The following is a 14,588-nucleotide window of genomic DNA, read 5'->3' as shown; positions in this document are numbered from 1 at the left end:
AGTACATACTAGAAACACTGTGGTTTCTGATTCAGTAGGTATTTAAGCTTCATTAAATGCTTTTTGCCTGAATCCTTAGAGTTGCACTTAAGCTTCACAGGTATTTGGAAGCTAACCCAGGACTGAGAACCACTAAGACACTTCTTAGGGATTAAATGAGATCATGTACACAGACACTGAGAATATCAGTCAGTTCAGTTCAGTTCAGTCGCTCAGTCGTGTCCAACTCTTTGCGACCCCATGAATCACAGCATGCCAGGCCTCCCTGTCCATCACCAACTCCCGTCGTTTACTCAGACACATGTCCATCGAGTTGGAGATGCCATCCAGCCATCTCACCCTCTGTCGTCCGCTTCTCCTCCTGCCCCCAATCCCTCCCAGCATCAGGGTCTTTTCCAATGAGTCAACTCTTCACATAAGGTAGCCAAAGTATCAGCTTCAGCATCAGTCCTTCCATTGAACACCCAGGACTGATCTCCTTTAGGATGGACTGGTTGGATGCTTAATTCAAATAGGTATGTAGATTATCCAAAGCTATGGTTTTTCCAGTAGTCATATACAGATGTGAGAGTTGGACCATAAAGAAGGCTGAGTGCTGAAGAATTGATGTTTTCAAATTGTGGTGCTGGAGTAGACTCTTGAGAGTCCTTAGGACTGCAAGAATATCAAACCAGTCAATCCTAAAGGAAATCAGTCCTGAATATTCATTGAAAGGACTGATGCTGAAGCTGAAGCTCCAATACTTTGGCCACCTAATATGAAGAAGCCCACTCACTGGGAAAGACCCTGATGCTGGGAAAGATTGAGTGCAAGAGGAGAAGGGGACAACAGAGGATGAGATGGTTGGATGGCATCACCAACCCAGTGACATGAGTTTGAGCAAACTCTGGGAGATAGTTGAGGACAGAGAAGCCTGGTGTGTTGCAGTCCATGGGGTCACAAAGAGTCAAACACAACTTAGCCACTGAATAACAAAATGTAGATTATATTCTGCTTTTTAAATATTATATATATTTATGAAAATTATTTTATAAGGAGCTTTTAAGAAATACTGTAATCAATGAATTATTAAAGTGGTGGTTCTCAAACTTCAGCATGATTTTAATGAGGGGTAGGAAAAAATTGTAAAAACAAATTGCTGGGCCCTATCCCCAGAATTCTAATTCAGTAGGTCTGAAATAGAGATTAAGAAATTGTATTTCTAACAAGTTCCCAGGTAATGCACTACTGCTGCTACAAGGATAAAACCACTGGATTAGAGAAACACTGTGTATGTTTGATGATCAGTCACTCAGTTATATCTGACTCTATGTAATTCCAAGGACTGTAGTCTGCCAGGCTCCTCTGTCCATGGCATTATCCAGGTAAGAATACTGGAGTGGGCTGCCATTACCTTCTCCAGGGGATCTTCCCAACCCAGGGATCAAACCCACATCTCTTGTGTCTCCTGTACTGGCAAGTGAATACTAATGATATTTTTTAAATTATATGTGTGTGTGTGTGTGTATATATATATAATATAAGAGCAAACAATAGGGAGAAAAAACAGTACCAAAATTTTAGAGTTTAGATGTCAGTAAGATCAATTTTGTTGGATGACTTTAAATACAGTCTCATATGGTACTCAATGAAGCCTTAACTGATACCGTCTCCCTGAGAGAAGGGGGGATGGGAATGTGTAGTCCCATTATACCTTATATTGACTTGAGATGTAGCACTGCATTTAACAGCTTTGTATGGAAATGAACTGATAAGGCATTACTTCCTCCCTTCAGTAGAAAGCAAGCACCGAGAACTTCCAGATGCTCAAGCTGGATTTAGAAAAGGCAGAGAAACCAGAGATCCTATTGCCAACATCTGTTGGATCATCAAAAAAGCAAGAGAGTTCCAGAAAAACATCTACTTCTGCTTTATTGACCACACCAAAGCCTTTAACTGTGTGGATCACAACAAACTGTGGAAAATTCTGAAAGAGATGGGAATACCAGACCACCTGACCTGCCTCCTGAGAAATCTGTATGCAGGTCAGGAAGCAACAATAAGAATTGGAACAACAGCTCTTCCCTTCTGTGGCCATCGCTGAAGCGCCAGCGGCCAAAATGAAGTTCAATCCCTTTGTGACTTCTGACCAAAGCAAGAATCAAAAAAGGCATTCCAATGAGCCTTCCCACATTCACAGGAAAATTATGTCTTCTCCTCTTTCTAAAGAGCTAAGACAGAAATACAACGTTCGATCCATGTCCATCCAAAAGGATGATGAAGTTCAGGTTGTATGAGGGCACTACAAAGGGCAGCAAATTGGCAAAATAGTCCAGGTTTACAGGAAGAAATATGTCATCTACATTGGACGAGTGCAGCGGGAGAAGGCTAATGGCACAACTGTGTCCATGTGGGCATTCACCCCAGCAAGGTGGTTATCACCAGACTAAAACTGGACAAAGACCGCAAAAAGACCCTCGAATGTAAAGCCAAATCTAGCCAAGTAGGAAAGGAAAAGGGCAAATATAAGGAAGAAACAATTGAGAAGATGCAGGAATAAAGTCATCTTGTCTACAGCTTTCATTAAAAACTGTTAAAATGGAAAAAGAAAATGAAAAAAAAAAAAAAAGAACTGGAACAACAGACTGGTTCCAAATAGGGAAAGGAGCACATCAAGGCTATATATTGTCACCCTGCTTATTTAACTTCTATGCAGAGTACATCATGAGAAACGCTGGGCTGGAGGAAGCACAAGCTGGAGTCAAGATTGCTGGGAGAAATATCAATAACTTCAGATATACAGATGACACCACCCTTATGGCAGAAAGGGAAGAAGAACTAAAGAGCCTCTTGTTGAAAGTGAAAGAGGAGAGTGAAAAAGTTGGCTTAAAACTCAACATTCAGAAAACTAAGATCATGGCATCTGGTCCCGTCACTTCATGGCAAACAGATGGGGAAACAGTGGAAACAGTGACAGACTTTATTTTGGGGGGCTCCAAAATCACTGCAGATGGTAACTGAAGCCATGAAATTAAAAGACGCTTGCTCCTTGGAAGAAAAGTTATGACCAACCTAGACAGTTTATTAAAAAGCAAAGACATTACTTTGCCAACAAAGATCTGTTTAGTCAAAGCTATGACTTTTCCGGTAGTCATGTATGGATGTGAGAATTAGACTATAAAGAAAGCTGAGCACTGAAGAATTGTTGCTTTTGAACTGTGGTGTTGGAGAAGACTCTTGCGAGTCCCTTGGACTGAAAGGAGATCCAACAAGTCCATCCTAAAGGAAATCAGTCCTCAATATTCATTGGAAGGACTGATGCTGAAGCTGAAACTCCAATACATTGGCCACCTGATGCGAAGAACTGACTCATTAGAAAAGACCCTGATGCTGGGAAAGACTGAAGGCAGGAGGAGAAGGGGACAACAGAGAATGAGATAGTTGGATGGCATCACTGACTCAATGGACATGAGTTTAAGTAAACTCCGGGAGTTGGTGATGGACAGGGAGGCCTGGTGTGCTGTAGTCCATGGGGTCACAAATAGTCGGACACGACTGAGCGACTGAACTGAACTGAACTGAAGCACCCCGAGGGTAAGAGATCAAGTGATACTTACCTACATACCCGCAGAGCCTAGCACAGTGCTGGTAAGCATTCAACAAAACAATTAATGAATGACTGAAAACTCAGTTTGGACAGAGTAAATTTTGTTGTGCGCTTCCCTGCTGGCTCAGCGTTAAGGAATCCACCTGACAATGCAGGAGATGCGGGTTTGATCCCTGGGTGGGAAGATCCCCTAAAGAAGGAAATGGGCAACCCACTCCAGTATTCTTGCCTGGGAAATCTCATGGACAGAGGAGCCTTGCAGGCTATAGTCCATGAGTTTGCAAAGAGTTGGGCACGACTTTGCAACTAAACAACAGCAAAAAAAAACTTTGTTATTTTTTTTGGCTCTCATGGTAACGCCACAGACTTTCATGCCAAAGTCTAAAGCTATAGAGACAACCATCTCCCTTTCATCTCTCCATCAGAACTGTGGTTCTCAAAAGCAGGGAGGAAGTATGTCCAGAAGACATCTGACTATGTTAGGAGACATTTTTGTCACAACTGGAGAGGGTCCTACTAAGCATTTACTGGGGATGCTGCTAAACATCCTACAATGCCCAGGACAGTCTCCATAACAAAGAAATATCCAGTTCAAAATGTCAAACCTGACTACGTTGAGAAACTCAGCATTAGAGGAACCCAAGTGAGCTAATTGAGTACTGGTCCCAAATTCTTCCACCAGCCTCCTAAATAAAAGTTTGACCTAAAACCAACTGCCAACAATTTACAAGTATATAACTATTTTATAGATAGCATTCTGCAACCTGGGGCTGGAGGTCACACAGCTAGTTATGTTAGAAATAAAATAGTCTCACTCTGAACCAAACACTCTTAAAGACTTTCTTAATTCTCGGCCAGCTGATCCATTAATCTGATCTGAACCTGACCAGTAGCTATTCAAACACCAATTGCTCATGATAGCTCACTTTGTGTGTTTCAGCAGGACCGCCTGTGGCAGGAGAACTCTTTCTTTTAGATGTTGTTTTGATAATGATTTAACTCATCTTTATCATTTTCCTTCATTCAGTTACATGGCTCAGCTCTCCTTTGTCGGACTAGGCCTGTTTAAATATTAATTTTAATCTTGGTTAGAAACATTTTGCAACATAACCTGATGGGAAGATAATGAAACAGCATCCTTAACAGTCAGGAGCAAGAAAAACAAACAACTGTGACCTTCCCCCTTCTTCTTTTTAAATAAGCCTTGAATGTCATTCCAAAGACTCTGCTCCTAGAACCACCATCTGCAACCAGCACACTCTTGTTCTTACTACCTTGGGTACTTCCAGATTTCCCTGTCCGCAACCAATCTTTTTTCCGCTGCCTTGTACAGAATACATGTTAACCATCAGGCACACAGCAGAAGAATAACTGGATTTCAGGCAAGCCAATGGGGGAAATAAAAGGTAAACTTTGTCAGCTATAGATATGAATGTGGCAGAGAAAAAGAAGTATGAGAAAACAGAGGCTGATCTGGAGGCAAGCTTGAGGGTGAAGATAATTTATGGAGTAGAGCACGTTTGCTGTAAGAAAAAGCTAGCTTTGACCATGCTTCTAATTGTCTATAGTTCTCATTTCCAGGAGAGACAAAGGAGGACAAAAGGAAGCAAGGAACGAGGGGAGGAAGGAAGGGGAAAGTGAAGAAGGAAAAGAGAAAGGAGACTGAAATAAGCATTTATTTCAGTTATTATTATTCAGTTATTATTCAGTTATTATTATTATTTCAATACCTACTACACATTATTCAGTTATTATTATTCAGTTATTATTATTATTTCAATACCTACTACACATACAATGCTATATATTGCTACTTTGTCATTTGTTCTGTTATTTAACCCTCACAATAGTCCTGTAAGGAAGATATTGTCTCCGATTCTCAGATAAGGAAAGTGAAGTTCAGAAAGGTTAAGTAACTTGCCCAGGATCACAGAGCTGGGATTCTGAAACCGAGCAGGACCCTGTGGGCTCCCAGGTACAGAGGCCTTTCTGTTCCCCATTTCTTGTAGGCAAGACCCAGCCTCCAAACCTTTCCTGAGTTCCAGAAGGCAGATTCAAACAATTGCTAATCAAGGGAGAAGCAACCAAAACCTGAGGCAAGATTACAGGGACCAGAGAAACTCGTCAAGATTAGACCAACCACGTAAGTCAGGTTAAGGGCTGCAAACCCTGCTCACACCTTAGTCTTGTCAGAGACCCCAACTTTGAATCATTGTTATAAAACCCCTCATCAAATCCTCTGAGTTGGAACACTTAGTTTTTAGAAGCAGGAGCCAGCTGCATTCCCCCCTTCCCTGACAAGTAATAAAACTATCTTTTTCTACCTCACCCAAAACTGTCTCTGAGATTTGATTCAGCACTGGTGTACAGGCAGAGTTCTCAGTAACAAACTGAACACAGATACCTGGTCCCAAAGTACAGAAAAAGAACAAGGGGGTAGCCTCTGGAAAGACAGTGTTAAAAATGTTAAGAAAATTCATTTTGTGAACATGTGATCAGGCATGATAGGAAACTGAACTGACATATGAGGCTGCATGTTCCACAATAAGATACCCAATCCCTATACCTACTCCATAATGTATTCCTTTCTTAAGTTATGTAATATTAATTCCTTTACTTTCTCAATAGATAATTGTGGAACACTAAGTGTGAGCAAGCACTGTGTTAATTGCCATCAAAGGTACACCTGCGAACAACGCGTGCGATCTACAGTCTAGTAGGGAAGAAAGGGGCTTCCCAGGTTGCTCAGTGGTAAAGAATTCGCCAGCCAATGCAGGAGACATGGGTTCTATTTCTGGGTCAGGAAGATCCCCTGAAGAAGGGAATGGCTATTCACTCCAGTATTCTTGCCTGGGAAATCCCTCAAACAGAGAAGCCTGGAGGGCTACAGTCCATGGGGTCACAAAAGAGTTGGACGTGAGTTAATGACTAAACAACAGGCAAGAAAGACAAGCATCCATGCAATTAAAGTACAATTTGATAAATGCTATAGCAAGTGAAACCCCCAAAAGGTATAAAAACACGTAAGCATTGACAAGGAGGTCTGTCAGACACAGTTTTCAAGTTGAGACTTAAGGCATGAGTAAGAAAAGTTCATGACATTGTACAGGAGGAAGTGATCAAGACCATTCCCAAGAAAAAGAAGTGCAAAAAGGCAAAATGGTTGTCTGAGGAGGCCTTACAAACAGTTATGAAAAGGACAGCAGCAAAAGGCAAAGGAGAAAAGGAAAGATATACCCATCTGAATGCAGAGTTCCAAAGAATAGCAAGGAGAGAAAAGAAAGCGTTCATCAGTGATCAATGCAAAGAAACAAAGGAAAACAATAGAATGGGAAAGACTAGAGATCTCTTCAAAAAAATTAGAGATACCAAGGGAACATTTCATACAAGATGGGCACAATAAAGGACAGAAATGGTATGGACCTAACAGAAACAGAAGATATTAAGAAGAGGTGGCAAGAATACACAGAAGAACCATACAAAAAAGATCTTCATGATCCAGATAATCACAATGGTGTGATCACTCACCTAGAGCCAGACACCCTGAAATGCAAAGTCAAGTGGGCCTTAGGAAGTATCACTATGAACAAAGCTAGTGGAGGTGATGGAATTCCAGTTGAGCCATTTCAAATCCTCAAAGATTGATGCTGTGAAAGTGCTGCACTCAATGTGTCAGCAAATTTGGAAAACTCAGCAGTGGCCACAGGACTGGAAAAGGTCAGTTCTCATTCCAATCCCAAAGAAAGGCAATGCCAAAGAATGCTCAAACTACTGCACAATTGCACTCATCTCACACCCTGGCAAAGTAATGCTCAAAATTCTCCAAGCCAGGCTTCAATAGTACATGAACCGTGAACTTCCAGATGTTCAAGCTGGTTTTAGAAAAGGCAGAGAAACAAGAGATCAAATTGCCAATATTCGTTGGATCAGAGAAAAAGCAAGAGAGTTACAGAAAAGCATCTACTTCTGCTTTACTGACTATGCCAAAACCTTTTACTGTGTGGATCACAATAAACTGTGGAAAATTCTTCAAGAGATGGGAGTACCAGACCACCTAAACTGCCTCCTGAGAAATCTGTATGCAGGTCAGGAAGCAACAGTTAGAACAGGACATGGAACAACAGATGGGTTCCAAATCAAGAAAGGAGTACGTCAAGACTGTATATTGTCACCCTGCTTATTTAACTTATATGCAGAGTACATCATGAGAAATGCTGGACTGGAAGAAGCACAAGCTGGAATCAAGATTTCTGGGAGATATATCAATAACCTCAGATATGCAGATAACACCACACTTATGGCAGAAAGTGAAGAAGAAGTAAAGAGTCTCTTGATGAAAGTGAAAGAGAGAGTGAAAAAGTTGGCTTAAAGCTCAACATTCAGAAAACTAAGATCATGGCATCCGGTCCCATCACTTCACGGCAAATAGATGGGGAAACAGTGAAAACAGTGTCAGACTTTATTTTGGGGGGCTCCAAAATCACTGCAGATAGTGACTGCAGCCATGAAATTAAAAGCCACTTGCTCCTTGGAAGGAAAGTTATGACTAAGCTAGACAGCATATTAAAAAGCAAAGACATTTCGCCAACAAAGGTCCATCTAGTCAAAGCTATGGTTTTTCCAGTAGTCATGTATGGATGTGAGAGTTTGACTATAAAGAAAGCTGAGTGCCGAAGAATAGATGCTTTTGAACTGTGGCGTTGGAGAAGATGCTTCAGAGTCCCTTGGACTGCAAGGAGATCAAACCAGTCCATCCTAAAGGAAATCAGTCCTCAACATTCATTGGAAGGACTGATGCTGAAGTTGAAACTCCAATACTTTGGCCACCTGATGCGACGAACTGACTCATTAGAAAAGACCCTGAGGCTGGGAAAGATTGAAGGTAGGAGAAGGGAACAACGGAGGATGAGATGGTTGGATGGCCTCACCGACTCAATGGACATGAGTTTGAGTAAACTCCGGGAGTTGGTGATGGGCAGGGAGGCCTGGCGTGCTGCAGTCCATGGGGTCACAAAGAGTTGGACACCAATGAGCAACTGAACTGAACTGAAGATAAGTGAAAGCACCTTTCTTCTGTTAACACTGAGTCTGAAAGAATTGCACATGTGTGCACACACGCATACACCACTCTGACTCAAAATAATACTCTAATTCCAGGTTATAAATGGTAGACCTCTGTTGCTCCATCTGCCACATCATCCATAGATATACAGCCAATTTCAGAGCATGTGGTGAAAAGCAACTTTGGACTAAAAGTCGGATCTGAATTTCATCCAAGCTTGCCCAGGTTCTGACTGTGTAACTTTGGAAAAGTAATTTTAACCTCACTGAGCCTAAATTTGCTGCTGCTGCTGCTGCTATTTAATCACTAAGTCTACAAAACTTAGTCTTTGTAATCACATGGACTGTAGCCCACCAGGCTCCCCTGTCCATGGGGATTCTACAGGCAAGAAACTGCAGTGGGTTGCCATTTCCTTCTCCAGGGGATCTTCCTGACCCAGGGATGGACCCCAAGTCTCCTGTTTGGCAGGTGGATTCTTTACCTCTGAGCCTGGCAAGCCCAAGCCTAAGTTTACTCATCTTCAAAAGGAATTAAGCTAAACCATTTCTAAAATCTTTCCCGCTTTTAGCATAGACAACATGGGATTTTAACTCATAGTTTTAACTCTAATGACTTCTAAGTACATATCACAGCTTGCAAATCCGAAGTTGGTTGGAAACTATCAGTATTTTAGACTTTTATATTGATGATTACTTCAAGTTACATTTAAAAAAAAAAAAACAACTGAACTCATCACATGAATTTTACAATCAATATTAAAGGAAAAACTGACATCATAAGTGGCAATAGATCAGCTTTTGAAAAATTGAGATGAAAAGGTAAAGTTCCAAAAGGGAAAAAAAAGAACATGTTTAAACATAGCAGTAGAGTCTTCTAAGCCAAATCCAAAGGTCATTAGAGTCTCCAAATGAAATCTTAAAAGATGGAAATTTTCCTTATCTTAGCATAATATCTAACTGCCTACAAAAATAGTAATAAGACCAACAGAAAAGCTGAATTCCAATCTTAATAATATTTCATATTATTGTAATTATTGTAATATTATTGTAAAAGTTGTACAAAAGATTTTACATTATTATTGAAAAACCTGTAAAAGTTGACAGGTCAACTTTTTAAAAGTGTTCATAAGTCAAATGTAAAATGACATTCAAAATTACAATGAAATGCAAATTGCCTAATAGTCAAGTAGTTAGGATTCGGCGCTTTCACAGCCCTGGTCCATGTTCAATCTCTGGACAGGGACCTGAGATATCACAAGCTGTGCAGCACCACCAAAAAGCTATAATGTAATGATAGAGTGATGTGTAATTTGACAGTAAGCAACAAAAACTCCATGCTGCCTCGATTTTAGAAATGGGAAAAATTACACCTGCAGACCTTCCCTACCTCGTGAAGATTACTGAGTTAACAATTATAAAGGTGCTATACCAGAAGAAAATTGGCAATGCAACAGAAAGAGGGAAAGAGGCTATCGTACCATTTTCTTTTCAATCATTTTAGTAAAAAACATTATTAAACTCACAATTTTAATAACAATATAAGAATAAAATTGGGTTTTCAATGTATAATATTTTATCCCAAATTTCAAAGTGAGACATATAAAGTTAACACAAATATATAAATTGATTTGTCAACTCTTAAAATTAATTTGATGTTACATATCTGCAGTTTTTAATGAAATAATTTTTAATAAATTTCTTTTTGTTAAACAAGACTGACCCAAAATTAGAAAATGCTTATAACAAAAGAAGGGAGGGAGGGAGGTAAGGAAGGAGGTAGCTGAAAAGATATTTTCTCTTTCCTCCCTCCAATATTTTGAGGGAGATAGTTAGAAGCTCCAATACTTTGATCGCCTGATGTGAAGAACTGACTCATTGGAAAAGACCCTGATGCTAGGAAAGATTGAGGGCAGGAGGAGACAGGGATGACAGAGGATAAGATGGCTGGATGGCATCACCAACTCAATGGACATGAGTTTGAGCAAGCTCTGGAAGTTGGTGATGGACAGGGAAGCCTGGCGTGCTGCAGTCCATGGGGTCGCAAAGAGTCGGACACAACTGAGTGACTGAACTGAACTGGACTCGTAGCCTGCCAGGCTCCTCTGTCCATAGATTTCTGTAATATATCCAGAATTATATTAGACATTTTAGATTAAAGGATAAATATCACACAATCAGGACTCTCAAGGTGTTCAGAGTCTAGTGGTAGGTATCTATGAAGAAACCTACAGGAAAGAACAACAAACAGGCACATGGCAAAGTCCCTTTGGTACAGTCCCATAAAACTCAAGACCAACTCCAGACAGGTGACAACTTACAGAGACCCAGGTTTGATTCAGGAAAATTAATCCAAGACACAGGAAAATTGGAAGCAGCACTAGGAAAAAGTCTAGTTTTCTAGACTGCTAGTTTCTAGCAGACTTACTTGGGCACAGGGCACTGTTCTCTCATGCCTGAAACACACACTTCCCTATATTACCAGGATAATGGGAGGCGGGGTAAGCTACAGTGACACTTTGACCCTGGGATGTTAAGCCAGTGACTGATTTCCTGTCAGGCTTTTGGTTCCTTTTGCTTCAGGGCAAAGGTAAGACTAAAGACCCCCTGGAGAACTGAGAAAGCAGATGGACAAATAAAATCTACACTTTAAATCTTAAATCAATATAGGAGGACGAATAGACCTAAGTGGAAGATGTAATGGGGGAAGCAAAGAGGGAAAGTTTACCTGTGCTTGTAGGGAGCATCAAAGGGGAAGATAGGGATGAAAGTTTAACATAGTAGTGACATTGTGCTGAGGTTTGAAGGATAAATAGGAATTTTCAGCATTTTACACACACACACACACACACACACACACAACATCACAAAGGCAGAGGAAGCATTAAAAAATGTGTGTGGTCCCCAGTATTAGAATGGTGGGTCATTAAGTTTAGGATGGGTGTGGAAAAGATGAAGCAGGAAAAGTTCTGATGGGTCAGATTCTAGAGAGTCTGATATACCTTGTGTGGAATTTCGATTTTTGTCCTGGGTAGAGGTGATGGAGGGCCATTACTTTAGGACTGTGAAATGATCAAACATGCATGTTGGTAGTAGCATATCTGCAGTACTGTGAAAAATAAGAGATGATTTAGGCCTTATGCAAAGAGACCTTTTAGTGTATAGGTAGTTCTAATCCATACTAGACATGAGGAGTGCTGAATTATATCTGTGACAGTGGTGGTATAGAAAAGTAGATACTATCAGGATCAATAGTAATGACCAACTTCATTTGCTTGAGCAGAGGCCTGTAAAAGAGTGTAAAGGATGCCTCCAGATTCTCCACTTGTGCAGCCAAGTGGATAATGGTGATGATAAATAAAACCTCAACTATAGAAAATCATATACGAACAAAACTAGTGTAATCTGCAAATCAAAAGTTGGATTAGGACAATGAGATCCTTTGTTCTATTATATGCAAAAAAAATTTGATTGAGGCTACATCTAGGTTTAAATGCACATTATTTACTAGTGAATAACTGAGTAGATTATTTAATTTCTATAAAGTTAGTCTTAGCCAACATTAATTTGTTTATAATTCATCTTGTTTCAAAGAAGATTTAAAGTAGTTTATAAAACTACCTACATTTCAACAAAACAAAGTATATATAGAAAATAATGACAGGAAAGAAGAATAAAGATATGAAAAACAAAATTAATTCACAAATGCATAATTTATGATTCCATAGTCTTATGTAAGAAGTGGGCTCATTCTCAGTTTTGAGTTTCCAAGCTACCCTTCCTAGCTTAAAAAAAAACTAAGATCATGGCATTCAGTCCCTTCACTTCATAGCAAATAGAAGGGGAAAAGGTGGAAATAGTGACAGATTTCCTCTTCTTAGGCTCTACGGATAGTAACTGCAGCCATGAACTTAGAAAATTATTGCTTCTTGGTAGAAAAGCTGAGACAAACCTAGACTGTGTGTTAAAAAGCAAAGACAGCACTTGGCCAACAAAGGTCCATATGGTCAAGGCTATGGTCTTTCCAGTAGTCATGTATGGATGTGAGAGCTGGACAGGAGAGAAAGCAGAGCGCCTAAGAATTAATGTTTTCAAACTGTGGTGCTGGAGAATACTCTTGTGAGTCCCTTGGAAAGCAAGGAAATCAAACCAGTCAATCTTAGAGGAAATCAACCCTGAAACACCAAGGTATATCAGAAGGACAGATGCTGAAGCTGAAGCGCCAATACTTTGGTCACCTGATGCAAACAGCTAACTCATTGGAAAAGACTGTGATGCTAGGAAAGATTGAAGGAAGAAAGAGAAGGGGGCAACAGATGATGAGATGGTTGGATAGTATTACCAATTCAGTATACATGAACTTGGGCAAATTCCAGGAAATGGTGAGGGACAGGGAAGCCTGGAGTGCTTTAGTTCATGGGGTCACAAAGAGTTGGTCATGACTTGCTGACTGAACAACAACAAGCTGTCTACCCATATGGGAAACTCAATGAGTTTTATGACTTTGTCTACTGTTAGCTAGTGACACTCAGAAAAACTTCTTCATCAGGTACTCATAATGCAGATACTTCATAAAATAGTGATCAGCATGAGACATAACATCCCTGGACTTTATATCACTTCATATGTCAAGTTTTTCAATGCCAGTCAGCACTACAACAGCTAAACACAAATCAGCAAAAGCACGTCTACGTGGGGTCAAAATAATAAACTAAATAAAGAGCTATCTCAGGGTCTGGATGATTCCAAGAAAAAATTTTGAGCATATCTAAAGGAATGAAAAGACTACATGTTTATTCCTCCCTACATGAGGAAATTCCTCATAAACAGACCTAACCTCAAGTTACTCAAGGATACCATCAAGCCAACTTCCCATCCCTGAGGGATTCTTGATGGTTGACTGGACCACTGGTCTGCCAGCAGCCATTCTCAAGGTTCTTCAGCCTTAGTACATACAAAAACCCAGTTTTCAGAAGTACAAGATGTAGCATAAAACCAAACTAAATAGGACCAACTGGAGGAAAGTCTAGACTCATGAAAGTTCTCAATATTCAAAAGATATTCCATTCCTTTAACATAATATAAACAATTAGCTAAAAATATTACCATTAGAATTCTTCAAAGGCTTGTTTTAATAAGTTATTTCTAATTAATATACTTTTCTACCATTTAATGCTGCCAAAAACTTAAAAATGGCTTGTTTGCCAAATGGTTTAAATAGGTTACATGCCTCTCTTGATCCATATAAACTTATATATAGTCAATTAATTTGCTTATCCATCATACTTAAGGCATTGATTGATTCAGAATAAGGTAAAGAGAATTTACAGGGGTTAAAACATAACCAGTCTTGACCTTAGAATTTGGCATGTGAACCACATGTCTTTTTGTCTTTGGGTTGTGTCTATAGATTACTAAATAAAGTTTGTGTGTGAGCAGTATGATAATTATTCAATGCAGAATTTCTATTGTATGTATTTTAATGTAAGTCTTTCTTAAGGACTAAGAAGGACAAGAGAAGGGGTGAATTCCAGTGTTATTCTTTTTTTTAATTTAAATTTATTTATTTTTAATTGGAGGATAATTGCTTTACAATATTGCATTGGTTTCTGCCATATATCAACATGAATCAGCCATAGGTATATGCAACACTATTCTTTATAACTTCAAGTCTGTCCTACCTTACACAACTAAGATATCCCTTAGGACAGGTTTACTTACAAACAAAGATCTTTTTTAAATAACATAATGCTTCTTTTTTAGTCATAAATGTTCTTTCACTACAGTAAAGGTGTTAAATCAGCAGAATCAAAGACATTGCCAAGGAAAAAGAATGTGATAACATTTTTGTGCAACCAAACAAAGTAAGTGAGAATAAGAGTATGAGAACAGTGGATAAAAAGAAAAAAGAACTTAATTCAAAGTGAAAAATACTGTTAATACC

The 14,588-nt window shown here is 39.5% G+C and overlaps 1 protein-coding gene and 1 pseudogene across 2 annotated transcripts in view; one reads left to right on the top strand and one right to left on the bottom strand.

Annotated features, from left to right (window-relative positions):
• The window catches only part of SLC44A5 (solute carrier family 44 member 5), a 414,133-nt gene that overhangs the window by 388,241 nt on the left and 11,304 nt on the right, over positions 1-14,588 (bottom strand). The window lies entirely within an intron of this gene.
• LOC122678048 lies at positions 2,100-2,580 on the top strand (annotated as a pseudogene).

The sequence above is a fragment of the Cervus elaphus genome, chromosome 20, assembly GCF_910594005.1.
Source record: "Cervus elaphus chromosome 20, mCerEla1.1, whole genome shotgun sequence".
Classification (NCBI taxonomy): Eukaryota; Metazoa; Chordata; class Mammalia; order Artiodactyla; family Cervidae; genus Cervus; species Cervus elaphus.
This window is presented reverse-complemented; position numbering and strand designations above follow the sequence as displayed.